General features: G+C 37.0%; 1 long non-coding RNA gene across 2 annotated transcripts in view; it reads left to right on the top strand.

Annotated features, from left to right (window-relative positions):
• LOC116570661 overlaps positions 1-13401 on the top strand; it is a 30334-nt gene extending 16933 nt beyond the window's left edge. Inside the window, exon 4 of one of the 2 annotated variants that reach the window (XR_004277508.1) lies at positions 13345-13401. This is a non-coding gene — a long non-coding RNA (uncharacterized LOC116570661). Of the gene's footprint in view, positions 1-3581; positions 3725-13344 lie in introns of those variants that run through there. The other variant, XR_004277507.1, reaches the window with a different exon arrangement.
• Positions 13402-14116: the final 715 nt, after the last annotated feature.

The following is a 14116-nucleotide window of genomic DNA, read 5'->3' as shown; positions in this document are numbered from 1 at the left end:
AGATAAGATAGTTAAAACTTATAAAACAGTAGGATACTTTGGAAAAAGCAAGGCTTCTTAACCTCAGTAGGAACTCCTGAACAAGAGGGTGGGGAAATTCTAGATGCCTTAATGCAGCTAAAGGAAGTAACTATTATGTAGGCAGACATGCACAAAAATCAACTACTGATCTAGAAACTAAGGGAGGTAGAAATGCCCTGGGTAATCATTATGTCAAAACAGTACTTACACAAATTTTTGCCACTGTAATCTTGTCATGCCTCTGCAAAGGATTTAGAAGAGTCATTATTTAAGTCAAAATTTATCTTAACATCAGGGGGAAAAAAATGTTAGGAAAGACCTGGCTGGGGTGCCTGGGTGGCTCAGTTCATTAAGCATCTGCCTTTGGCTCAGGTCATGATCCCAGGATCCTGGGATGGAGCCCCAGGTTGGGCTCCCTGCTCAGTGGGGAGTCTGCTGCACCCTCTCTCTGTGCACTTCCCCTGCTTGTGCTCTCTTTTACTCTCTCTCAAATAAATAAACAAAATCTTAAGAAAAAAACAAGGAAAGACCTGGATATAAATTAAATGAAGATACTCTTAGGCTTCTCAGAAGGGTACCAAGTAATGCTAAAAGACCTCAAGTGGAACCATGCTAAAATCCAAAGGGATCACCCCAAACCACAAGAACACATTACTTTTTGTGTATTTCTCCCCTGGAAAAAATAAAATAAAATAAAACCCTGACAAAGCTTTAAAGGAAAGGCATGGATGCAGCAAAATCCCCAGGCCTACTTGAGTAACTCTAAATGGACTTTATGTAATTATCTCCTGCAATGGAGTATGAGAATGTTCTGGTTGATGTGCATTCCTGTTCAGTGCCCCTTTGTAGAGCTATTCCTCTGAAGTGGCTGAAAAAGTACTTAATTTCATGTTTTCTACTTGGGAAATCCCAATCTATCTTTCTATAAATAGAGATGCTCATTTTCTTAGAAATGTCATTAAAAAGATCTACAAGGTATTAGAGCTTGCTCAAAAATTCTGCTGTGCATACCATCTGATTTTTAGGCAAAGAAGAAAGGATAACTTATATTCTCAAATTATTTAGCCCAAACTTTAAGATATAAACTTCCTCACCCCAAGTCCCTTTCTTTTTACTTTAAAACAGTAAGAAAATCTCTTTTGGAGTTTCCTCAAATCTGCTTTTATAAGTCAGTAATAAGTAGACTCAAGTATCTAGGAATATCATCCATAATCCTAGACTCTGCCCTTTTCCAAGCAACTCTGGCCAAACAAAGTAGGCGACCCATGGCATACAGATAGTATTTTCATCAAAAGTTATAGGAGGCCATTCCTCAACCTTCTCCTAAAGAATTTTTATGTGATCTGAAACCTGGATGCTCAGTGTACTTGAAGAGCTATCAGAGAAAAACTGTTGAAAAGGACCTTGTCTGGTACTATGAACAACTAACAAACAAGTAAAAGGCCAAGGGGTTGATACATGCCTATAGCTGCAGAACGGCACATGACTCACTTGTCTTTGGCCTCACTGGTCTTGATCATCCTGTGGGGGAGGAAAACTTTTCCCTTCTTTTTTCTAGGTTCATTGGCTAGTCTAATAATTAAATTGATGTAAGACAGATTAACAGGAGAAAAACAAAATTAACTTCATACATACAGAAGCCCATAAAAATATGAGATTCAGAGAAGTGAACAAAGCAGGCAGTTTACAACTTTTAGATAAACGATGAATCCATGAAGAATTATCAAAACAAAGAAGTTGGGCCTTAGGGTAGTAAAATGGTGAGTAAATGACATGGTTTTTTTTATATAGTCTTCTTGGCCCTTAATTCTCTATCTGTGGTGATAAGGATGCCTTCTGTGTTCCTGATACAGGGAGGATATTTAACACACGAGAGATTTATGCTTTGTTTTTAGGAGGACAGCAAAGGGTCAGAGAGTCCTTCTTACTCTGGCTGTATCTTAAGTAACTTTAATTCAAAATAATTAATATGCTAAAGTGGCACATTTTGGGAAGACATGTTTTGCTCCCCTTCATTCACCCTAAGAAATCTATCATTCCAAAGAGTCATACTACTACTGATGCTCTACCTCTACAAACTTGTGAGAACAGCCTATAAACTGAATCATAATGTAAAACAAAGTAAGACATGTGCATTCACTTCCTCTTATAAATCAAACACCGTTTTAGAATTACTTATGTGGTGCTCTGCCATGTGGCAGTCAGACAAAAGAGCTCATTTTCTCATATCATAAGTGGCTTCTTTATCTGAAGAGGTATCTTTTCTCAGAGATAAATAATAAAATTCATAGTCTGTATCTGGAGCATGTATTAAGTAATTCTGGAAGCTACATTTGTTGGAAAACAAACACCAGAACTTTTACAGTGGGTATTTTAACTGTTTCATACATGTTGATAAAAATCTTTTAAATATTACTAGAACAAGATAAAAAGAAGAAGAAAAAAGAAGGACTAGGAAAGGAAGAAAAAAGGAAAAATCAGAGAAAAACACAATTTTCTATCTTTTCATTAAGAAACTTAGATGGAGAAGAGTCCAGATGGATATATGAGAACTAAGAGCATAGTAGATCAAATTCCTAGCACATCCACATTTTGGTGTACATAAAGTTCACCTGTGGATATTAGCTCTGTCCCCCAAGATTTTATTTTAATACGTTTTTGAGGGGGAGACACAGAATTTAAAATTTAAAGTAGCTCTTCTGATAATGCTGCAGTATGAAGACCTAGCTTTGAGAAATACTTCCTTTTATCAATTTACCATGAGGAAAAATTCAGATAAATTGGGATTCTTTGTGTTTGTCCCATTCTGTTCTTCCTGTTCTTTGTAGTATTGGTACAAAGATGTTCACTTTGTATATTTTTAATCAAGGTAATTTTAGTTTGTGTTACTAATCTTCTTGGAACTATTCTCCCTAAATATTATGTTTGAGTCGATGAAGGTAGATGTCACTACATTATTTATTAAGAAAAATAGCTGCAAAAAGATGCATGTCTCTGTATCTCTCTCTCTATAAATCTGAGCCTTCTAGGTTTATATTTTCTCTGGTGGATATGTGCTCTCTATGGGATTTATGTTCTTTTGTGCATTATAATGATAGAAGGACTGCTCTAAAAATTCTTCACCAGAATAAGTCACTTCCTGACTTGAAGTACCAAGCAATTTCCTATATAAGTTAATAAACATCTCTGAAAAGAGCAGGTAATGGCCATTACCCACTTTGGGTTGAATATTGTACAAGTTATATTTATTTCTAGTAACCTGCATGTTGCATGAGGGTAAGGAACCTCAGCACTTGTTTTTGTCTACTTGGAGATATTGTTTTGTTTTTATTACTCTCAGAGGAAGTGTAGAGCCAATGCAGAGTGAAGGAATGGATTATATTGACTCTTCTTTGGAAGAACAGACAACATTAGATTCTTTACATTCCCTTTGTACTGATCTATCACCTGTTTAAAATATATTTTTTTCTAGTTCTCTTTAACATAAGGAAATAAATAACAATAGTGACCATTTACACTGTTAAAAATAATTATTTTTACTTTTTCATTCTCCTCCACAGGCCTACCACTTTCAACTTACATTACACCATTTGGCAAGTAGATAAAGTACAAGAGAATGACCCAATTGACTGTTACTACTACAGTATAGAAATGAAGTTCCTGCTATGATACGTGTGCTGGGGATAGATTTCAGCCTTGCAGATCAACAATAAAGAGCCCTGATTCCCCTAGGAATTTTGTTCAGGGAGTTCCAAGTATTTTTTTTTTTTGTTATTCTGTTTAGCATAAGTTATGAACCATTTTTGCAGGGATTGCCTGAGCCTACTTCTACCAAAAATGACCTCTAGCAGGTAGAATTAAAGTAGGAACACCATGAGCAGAACTGTTGTCTGGAGTGTATACACACACACCATGATCCAAATACAGCTGGGAGCCATGAGTCCACTGAAGTTAAGGTCTTTCCCTTTCCCTGCACAACCAGAGATGAAGTATGGGTTCTATCTTCCTTGATGATTATATTTCAAGAGAAGTTTCCCAGGTCCTTGAGAAAGGTATTCCAGTTTGTAAAACTGGTGAGAAGCTTTAAAAAAAATCGCATCTCAAAGGGGCAAAGAAAGAATTCATCATTACAAACCTTCAAAAGGAAATCTTCTAAGAAAATAGAGATCAGGGTGAGTCTGGAAAAAGCCTGTTTGGTCAAACTGATAGATACATTATGGTCATCTTGGCAAGCTGGTAGCAGTTTTCTAAGTTTCTGGTATAGGAAATGATAAAAAATTTTAGACACAGAAGCAATGAATGATCAAGTCCAATAGCAGATTCAAGATCTCTGTTAGAAGTCCCCTCAAGAGACATAATCTCAGGAGTTTGATTATTCATAATAGTAAGACCCAATAAGATCCTAGTATTAGGAATATGGAATTACTCAACTTATTTTTTAGAAGCAAGGGAAATGTTAGCAGTTGATGGGTTAATACTTGGGCTGTCTTTGCTAAAAGAAACTTCCAGACACTGTACTGGGGCCAACTGTTTAAAATGATCATATCAGGAGTGCCTGGGTGACTCAGTGGGTTAAAGCCTCTGCCTTTGGCTCGGGTCATGATCCCAGGATCCTGGGATCAAGCTCCGCATCGGGCTTTCTGCTCAGTGAGAAGCCTGCTTCTTCCTCTCTCTATCTCTGCCTACTTCTCTGCCTACTTGTGATCTCTCTCTCTGTCAAATAAATAAATAAAAAATAAAATAAAATAAAATGTCTATAACAAGGGTCTTATACAATGAAAACAAAGTTCTGAAGGGTGACCTGGAAGCACAATAAGATCTGTAGTGATCAAGGAAAAAATCTTGTTATTTTCTATACATGCTACTTACTACTCCAGAAAATTGTATGAATCACATTTAGGAGTATTTCTAAGAACTGAAGCATAGAATTATTTTGTAAAGGAATTTAAAAAATTGTAATCCAAACATTTTTCCATATTGTTTGAAAAGAAAAAACATTAACTGTGGTGAGTATCTGTCAAATGTAGATGATGTGTGAATGATTTTCTGGTTCTATTTCATACTACCTGCCCCTCTTTGCAAATGTTTCACTCCTAGCAGAGGTCTGTCTTTTTTTTTTTTTTTTGGTGGCTGGAGTTCAGTGAGTCAGCTCATTAGAAATGCTGCTGCTGATATAAATGCACAAAGTAAGATGGTTAGGAAGGGTTGGTTGCACCAGAGCAGAGCAGAGAAGTGAGGGAAATATATTCTTCCACATGAGTAGAGTCTTTTGTAATCTTTTGCTATAGTAATTGTTATTTTGGAAGGGCTGAGTTCTACATACTTGAATTGAGCCTTAAGCATTTTTGAATCTGTTAGTGAAATTGCAATTTTTCCTATCCAGAATTAAACTATTTGGCTTAGGGGAAATTTTGTGATCTTAAAATAGAACACTTCAAGTTTCTTTAGTAACTTTCTGGAGTCATCCTGTCTGTTACCCTAAATTCACACAAGATTGCACTTATCCTCTTGAGAAGTATGTATGTATTTTCCCAAGATCTCCAGTAACCTTACTTTTGGCTGAATAGAAAGATTTCAAATCAAATACAGAATTGCCATTTACTTATTATATGTGTTGGGGCAAGTCACTTAACCTCACTTAGCTTCAGTTTTCTTAAATGTGAAAAGGGTAAGTATTCCCATAATTGTGCCTGTAAGGAAATAGTATATGTGAAAGTGCCCTGAAACTTGTAAAACACAATTCAAGTATATATATATATTTTTTAAGTAATTTATTTATTTATTATAAAGTTGCTTTCTTCACAGTTGCATATGTTGCCAGTAAGCCTTGAGGCAATGTCAGGGAAACCTCTTGCTCAACTATAGACTCCAAAAGTTAAAATGAGATATAGAGAAGATTACCTAACTCTTGATCTAACCAAAACTCATTGTACTTATTTGTTATTGCACTTTCTTGAGCATTAACGAAGATGTTTTATGGTGACTAGAACATTCCAACTGCCCATCCAGAAAAACCCTGCTAGCAACAGAATGCTTCAGAGACCCCATTCCATCCCCTTCTCTGCCCAAGATCATGGGCTCAACACCTACCAAACCCCCACCCATCATCTCTCATTCCCTGCCTGCTCTATAGCACATACCCCCCGAAGCTCTTCTGTAAAACTCCAGGTGCATCTGATGGTAGAGAAGGTGGTTCTTACATCTTGAGCCTGATACCTAACCATCCTCTCCCACCCCACATTGGAAATAAATTTTTCATCACCTGTTTTCCAAACCTTCCTCTCTGAAGTTATTGGCCTCTCTTGTACCAGTTTCTCTGAGCTCATTCAGCAACCAACGGCATTGGCAAACACAGCTAGTGGCTGAGCTTTCTATTTGTCCAGCCCCCTTGGGATTGTCCCAGAAGGAGGAGGCAGTGCCAGGGATCACCAGTTCCTTTCCTGAGTTAATGCATGTGATAGATTGAGTGTTAATAGCAGGATGAGGTTTTTTTTTGTTTTGTTTTTTTTTTTTTTTTTTACCGTCTCAATTCCTTCAGAGGTTTGAAGACTTTTTGGAAGACTATTCTAATGCCAGCTTCTCTTTTGGGAGCTGGAAATACCTAGAATTGGGACATGAATATTCGAGGCCCTTGGAATTTACTTCCCTCTTATTTATTTGATTTGTGTTAAATATTCAAAGTCTTTCTGTTATTTCCTGAATTTCCCCCCTCTTGGGAACTGCTATCTTGGAGCTAACAAGTACTTTGTTATTACCTTTCTATCCACTACTGGATCTTTGTACAGCTGTGTCTGTCTGTGTGTATGTATCACATGCACACATGTGCACAGAAGGGAGGGGACAATTACTACAGAGACAGTGTATTATAAGTGTGATACATGAGGGGGAAATAGAGAATTAAAATGATTATCAGGAAATTCAACACTTTCAATAAACTTACAAGGTCTCGTGAATAAAATAGGACTACTTTTGAAATAACACACAATATTTTTCAAAAGGCTAATAATGAGAAACCTATCTTCTCTCCTCTCATGATAAACAGTTGGATGGTGTAAGAGTGCAAAAGGAAGGCTCATTTTCTTGACTTCTAGTTACTTAACTACCTCACTTATCCCTTTTTGATCTTTAAGCTATGTCCTTCTTTGACATTATATTAGTAAAGAAAGATTGACCTGAAATCATAGCCTTTTAATCTAGAGAGTAGAGACTATTTGATGCAAGATTTCATTTTGTAGATCAAGGTGAATACAAACTCTGGTTTACCTCGTACAGTCGAGGTTCGGACCTGTCATCCTAGTGTAATTATTGTTAGACCCTTGTTCACTCTCAAACATGTCCTGGTTCGGATGATAAATTACAGTCATCCTATAGGCATGGAAAAGAAAACAGAGAAAGTCAAGGGACTTGCTCAAATGTGAATAATTATTTCCCTCTGCCTTTAGGGCAAGAACTCAGACCAACTGACCCTTTCCCTGGAGTTCTGGTCACTATACCCTACCTATGACTTTACCACTTTATCTCCTAGTCATTGCAATTCATGAATGATTTTTAAATATAGATGGAAAGTCCAAATCTCAACAATGAAAAAGTAATCAAATTCTCCTACAATATCAACTACCTCTTACCTAAAGAAACTGAAATGTTTTCAAATTACCTCCCTCTACACTGCTATGTATTATTTTATACATGAGATTTTTAGGATAATATGCTGACAACATCAAAAACATTTTTTTTTTAATATACATGAATAAAATTCAGCTGCTGGGGACCAAGGACAACATAACTTCTTACACTCTAAGCAAATGAACATCACTCGGCTCTCTCAGTTACCCAGAAATAAGCCAGCTGCAAAATATTTGCTGCCTGCTATTTAGCCCTTGGGAGGAGAGGAAGATCGTGCTGCCTAATGGATAATTACATGCTACCGAAAAGAATTGGTACTGAATGCATGTCCTGCACCTTCTAGTTTGAAGGGCTTGAACTTGAAGATTGCCTTCCGTCAAGGAACCCTTTGGACATGGGGGCCCAAGTGTGAATAAAGCCCTATTGTTTCTATACTTATTTGCTATGCATCAGGCATTGGGCAATCTGTCATGCATCTGCTCTGTTCAGGCTTTGCCTAATGATGTGGGAGGATCACAAAGTCTAATCTGACACAATGACTATGTAAATGTCATATGGGTCCCTTGTACATTTGCCTGAGGGCTCCTTGATGGGGGCACATTTCAAAAACGATAAAGGTTATAGCACCCTGTGAAGGATTTATGCCAAGCAGTCTACTGGCCATGATTTAGTTTTGTAGCAGACATTTCATTTTAAATTTAGGAATTAATCATTTAGCCTAGCTAGTTTTATTGGGTACCATAGAATATACAAGAGCGAATAAGGGATAAGATTTCTATACACCATTGATTTTGTTAAATGAAAATAATAAATTCTTATATATTTTCTCTCTTTGATGTAATTCTGGTTAAAAGAGATATTAAATAGACATTAATCAAAACTTTCTTTTGCTAAAGAAAGGCCCAAGAGGCTTATAATCAAATAACATTGCCAGTTAATCATTCATATAATCCAACATTGCAAAATTCTAATTCTAGAAATCAAATATAAAATGCTGAAATTAAATACCTAAATAATTTATGATACTCTAATTCAAACGAGGTCCTATACATATAAGCATACACAGTAACTGTTATCCCAAACCAGTATGTAAAGACATTTTTGGTAGGGCAAAAGCTATTTTCACCTAATAAGCATGAATTAAACACCAAAAGAAACCTTCAAGATATCATCATCTATTAACATTGTTTTTTTATTCTCTCAGCCTGAAATTCATATCCCTGGCACATTAGAATGAGGGCTACTTTTAAATGCCAGTACCTGAACCTCACCTCCTTACTTTTGGGGCAGGCAGTTATTTCTGTAGCTAAGGAGAGCATCATCAGAGTCCATGTTTAGAAGATGGCAAGGTGTAAGCCAATATAAAGGCAAAATGCCCATAGGAAAGTAAGGTTTAAACTCTGTTAAGAAGCATGCTTACCCCAACCTTAGGAGTGTAATGATTAGACTTAAGGTCTCTCCAAACATCACATAAGTTATTTAAAGAGGATTCATAAAGAGTCAGCAGTATTGGAAATTGCTGAAAGATGCCAGACTTTGTATATCTGGGAACAGTATGAAGTTATCCTAGGAATAGCAGTTTGATTTCTGTAAACAATTCTATGCTATTCAAGTCCTCCTTTAAAAAGTGACTAACCACTCTGTTTGTCTGGTGCTGAGAGATTTCCTGAAAAGTAGGATTTTCAGTGCAAAAATCGGAGAACTGTGCAGTCCACGATGAACTGGGCACATTATTGCCTCCTTGCAACTACAGGAAAAGGGAAGGGGATATTGCCAAATGCCACCCTAAAGTGCAAGTATATTCAGATCCTCCCAAGGAAACAGTAACTCAAAGCAAATGATCAGCTCAGGTGGTAGCTTTGATTTACAAGCCAGTGGGTTCCTGCTGCTTCAGATATTCTCTCCCTACAATTCTCCCACCTGCTTTCTCCAGCAAAGTGCCCTTTGATTCTGTTTTTTGTTTGTTGTCCACATTTCTAATAACACTTGAGTTGTTTCTGTGAGCAGACTTTGAAATAGGTTCCGATATATTTTATCATCTGTCCTCATTTATCTTTGTCTAGTTTTATTCACATTGTTATCTTCCATTTCATACGTGGCTTTTTTTTTTTTTTACAAGTTGATTCATTTTCCGCTTTGAGTTTTCTGTTGGTTTTTCAAAAATGGATGTCTTTCTTCAATATGAAATATTTCAGATTACCAAAATAAAACATTAAAGCATCCATTTACCCTCCATCAAGGCTAAGTATGAAGACTCAAATGAAGTTGAACTCTCTTACCTCATTTGCTTACTCTCCCTACTCTCCAGAGCAAATGATTAAATTGAATTTGATGTTTACCTTTCCCAAATAATTTTTATTTACTTATTTACTTATTACTGCAGAGGTCTATATCCATAAAGAGTAGATTATGTTGTTTGGAATACTTTTAACATTTATATAAAGTCATCTATATGCATTGTAGGGGAGGAAAAGAAATTTTTCCTCTAACCTTCTAGGTTCTTGGATGAGACCTCCACTGTATTAAGACAGAGTAACAAGAGAAAAACTAATAGAATGTATAATATATATACCTCCTGTATACATGGGTGGTACCCAGGCAAAAGAACTCCCCACACTGACCAATGTCTTCACCTTAAATACCATGTTCAGACAAAGACAAAAATAAAATATTAGGGTGGAAGGGAGGCCAATTCTGGCAAGTTATCAGGAAAAGCACAGTAAACAAGGGTAAGGTTGTTATGCAGGTTTAAGTCATTGCTTTCTTTCTTGATAAGAGTTTCCAGAGATGTAGAGTTATCCTTTTCCAAGTACAGAGAGGGAAGACATCCTTATACATAAGATACCCCTTATAAATGTAAACTTCTTTTACAAAGGGGTATTTTTCCCATCCAAGTACTAACCAGGCCAGACCCTGCTTAGCTTGAGAGAACAGACCAGTTTTAAAAGGGCCTGAGTTTTCAAAGTTTCTCCTGTGCCTGCAGTTTCTTAAAAAAATAATCAGTCCCAAATAATCAATATGCCAAAAAGACATATTTTCAGGGTTCCAAATATTTCTCCCCTGCAGTATCATCCCGCAAATGAAATAGGCCAATATTGCATAGGCAAGAGTCAGCTGTACTGAATACATAAAATTCTAGCCTAATCATTCACCCCTCTAATAGTATATATACTATAATGTATCATTCTATTGATAGACATTTTGATTGTTTGCCAACTTTTCACTGTTTAAAATAATGTTCCAGGAGACTGTGTGGCTCAATCAGAAAGTATCTGCCTTCGGCTCAGGTCTTGATCCCAAGGTCCTGGTGGTGTGGGAAACAGAGGCAGAAGAAAATCATTAAAATTCCTTACCTGCTGACAAGCCCTTAAAACAGGCAGAGTGGCTCTCCTCTAGAGACTCAACTGCCCTCACCTTGAGGTTTTGCTAAGGGCAAAGGACAATCCTAGGCTGGTCGACCCCTCATCCCCAACCAGGATCCTGTAAGTCTACTTTAACAATTCCTTTAGGAAACTTTATCTCTAAACCTCCAAGATAGTGTTGACAATCATTCCCAAGCATATGACTCACTGATATACATCTAAAGGGTCTCATGAGAAGATTTTTATTATTTGTAATAAATAACCTTTCTCCCAGACAATAGCTAGCCCCTCAAGGTCCTAGTAACCTTGCTTCCAAAATTCCTTAGAGACTTACGCTATCCCTAACCCCCACCCAACTTATAAGTATATGATAGACCACTCCTCACATCCCTAGGGCAGCATCTCTTCCTGCCCACGGGTCCTGTCCCCATGCTTTAATAAACCACCTTTTTGCACCAAAGATGTCTTAAGAATTCTTTCATAGCCGTGGGCTCCGGACCTCACCCTACTGAACCTCACCTAGATTCCAGAACTTCCATCACTGGGATCAAGCCCCACATAGGGCTCCTTGCTTGGGAGGAATCCTGCTTCTCCCTCTATCATTTCCCCCTGCTTATGTCCTCTCTCTCTCTCTCTCTCTCTTCTTGTCAATTAAAAAAATAAATAAAATCTTAAAAAATAAGATGAAATAATGTTCCTATGTACTATACATGTCCATGTGCACATATATATAAGGATCTGGCTAAAATACCTAGGAAGAGTCACTTGATCATGAGGGATACGCACCAAATACTGTGTGAAATACTGTGAAGACTAAGAGAATTAGTAATTCACACAAACTTCAGCATGATATGAGAGTCCCCATTGATGTAGAAAATGTTGGGGTTTGGAGCCTGTGGTCAAGAAAGAATTCCTGAAAAATCTTGATTGTAAAGAGGGGGTTTTATTCAAGCATGGAGATAGGACGTGTGAGCAGAAAGGGCTACCCCAGAATTGTGAGGGGCAACTGATTGTATACTATGGAATTGGGAGAGGTAAAGACAAAGGAAGTTTCCAAAAGGATTTTCATATGATAAAAAAAGACTCAGGATACCTGAAGCCTGGCTATTATCAGGCTAAGGTTGTTTTTCCCTCTAGCAAGGCACTAACAATAAGAGGTTTGGGAGTTTCCTAGAGGAATGTTATACTGGGTCTGCCTCAAGTACTTGTCAATGGACTGCAGGTTATAAAGACACTTAATTTTATCTACATTTCCTTCTGCCTTTGTTCCCCACACATCACTTCACATATTTGCAGACAATTTATAATTTCCACTTTCCAGTTTTCTCATCTAGGTGTAAAAGTTTGTTCCCCCCACCAATGGTGTTTATTTGCATTTCTCTAGTTCTCTAAGAAAAACATAAACTTATCCTGAAGTTTCTCTTGGTTTCTGTTTGGCTCCCTGTTCATCTCCTCCACTTGAGTTTTACTCTCTACTATTTCTTTTCTTTTCTTTTTTTTTAAGATCTCTATTGACTTAAAGTATGTGGGAGAAGGAAGTTATTTTCTTCTCCCCATGTATGTGAGGATGGGCACTTGCTCAACTGAAAATGGAGAAACTGATAAAGTCCTTACGCTGTGCTACTTTATAGTGCATCAGTAGTGCATTATAATGTATTGCTTATGATGTGGGAAACAAAGGCCAAAGAAAAATGATTAAATTTCCTTACTTTTTAGAGCTATTGACAAGTCCTTGAAATAGGCAGAGTGACATTCTTCTAGGGACTCCACTGCCTGGATGTTGACACTTTGCTAAGGGCAAAAAGGCAATCTTAGCCCAACCACTGGGATCCTGTTAGTCTATTTTAACATATAAAAGTTCCTTCGGAAACTTCCTTTATCTCTACCCCCCAAGATACATGTTGGTAATCATCCCCGAAGCATATGAGCCACTGATATACATCTAAAGAGTCTCCTGACTAAGGTTTTATTAGACAGTAATAAATGACCTTTTCCTGACAATAGCTAGCCCCTCAAGGTCCTGGAATCTATGCTTCCAGAATTCCTCAGAGACTTACAGTATTCTTACCACCTCCCAACTTGAAAGTATATAATGGGTCACTCCTCATGACCCCTGGAGCTCTCTCTGTCCATGGGTCCTGTCCCTGTGCTTTAATAAAATCATATTTTTGCACCATAGACATGTCAAGAATTCTTTCTTGGTTATCGGCTCCAGCTCCTCACCAGCATTCCAAAACTACATCATTTGGTAAACACAAAGGGACGGCTCTCACACTAGAAAACTTTCTGTTCTCACCTTCACTTAATAAACTCTCACTTCACCCTTTTGTGTCTGCAGGATTCATTCTTCTACTCCAAGAGACAAGAACCCTGCAAGCGGGAACGCTTACATTAGGTAACCAACCCCTTTATTGTGTGATCAAGTTTGCAACATACAAGTTGATAGCAATCACCAGAAATATACCTGCTTCCCACACAGCATGTTTCCAGCCAATATGCAATAATAAAATATGGCCCAAATACATTGCTGAAAATCACATTAATATCAATTTATTCTCCACATTGATTCTTGTTAAACATAAGTTTGGAGTAATTATTCTCCAGTTGGAAGTTCTCAGCTGGACTTCAACTATTTTCTATCCACTTCTAAAAGGATTTGTACAGAAAGGTTCTCCTCTCTTTTCTGCCCTCTCCCCTTTTAATTTTCTCCCAGAATCATGCTGAAGGAAGCAAGAAATAGATTATATTGAATTCTGTGCAGTGTTTGTAATTTTTGTTAAGTGATAAATATTAATTATTATTTAAAAATACAATAAAATGTTAAGACTCTTAGTTCCTAGCTATTGTGCACAGCCATCTACTGAGTTAATACAAATTTAATTTGTAATAATTACTTCTATATACATAAATTATATGGTACAGTATAATAAGTGATAATAGCACATATTACAAAATAGGCTGACATCTTAACAAAAAAACACTCTAACACATGGCTATTATACTGGAGGAAAACAGTATTGTGAAGTAGCTACAATTGCAATTTGCTTAGAAAATGAATTGTAATGCATTAATGCCTCTGAATAATTTGCAAGTAAATGAACCCCCCAAAA

The sequence above is a fragment of the Mustela erminea genome, chromosome 12, assembly GCF_009829155.1.
Source record: "Mustela erminea isolate mMusErm1 chromosome 12, mMusErm1.Pri, whole genome shotgun sequence".
Taxonomy (NCBI): Eukaryota; Metazoa; Chordata; class Mammalia; order Carnivora; family Mustelidae; genus Mustela; species Mustela erminea.
Note: the sequence above shows the minus strand (reverse complement) of the source record. Positions and strands in the feature narration are given on the sequence as shown.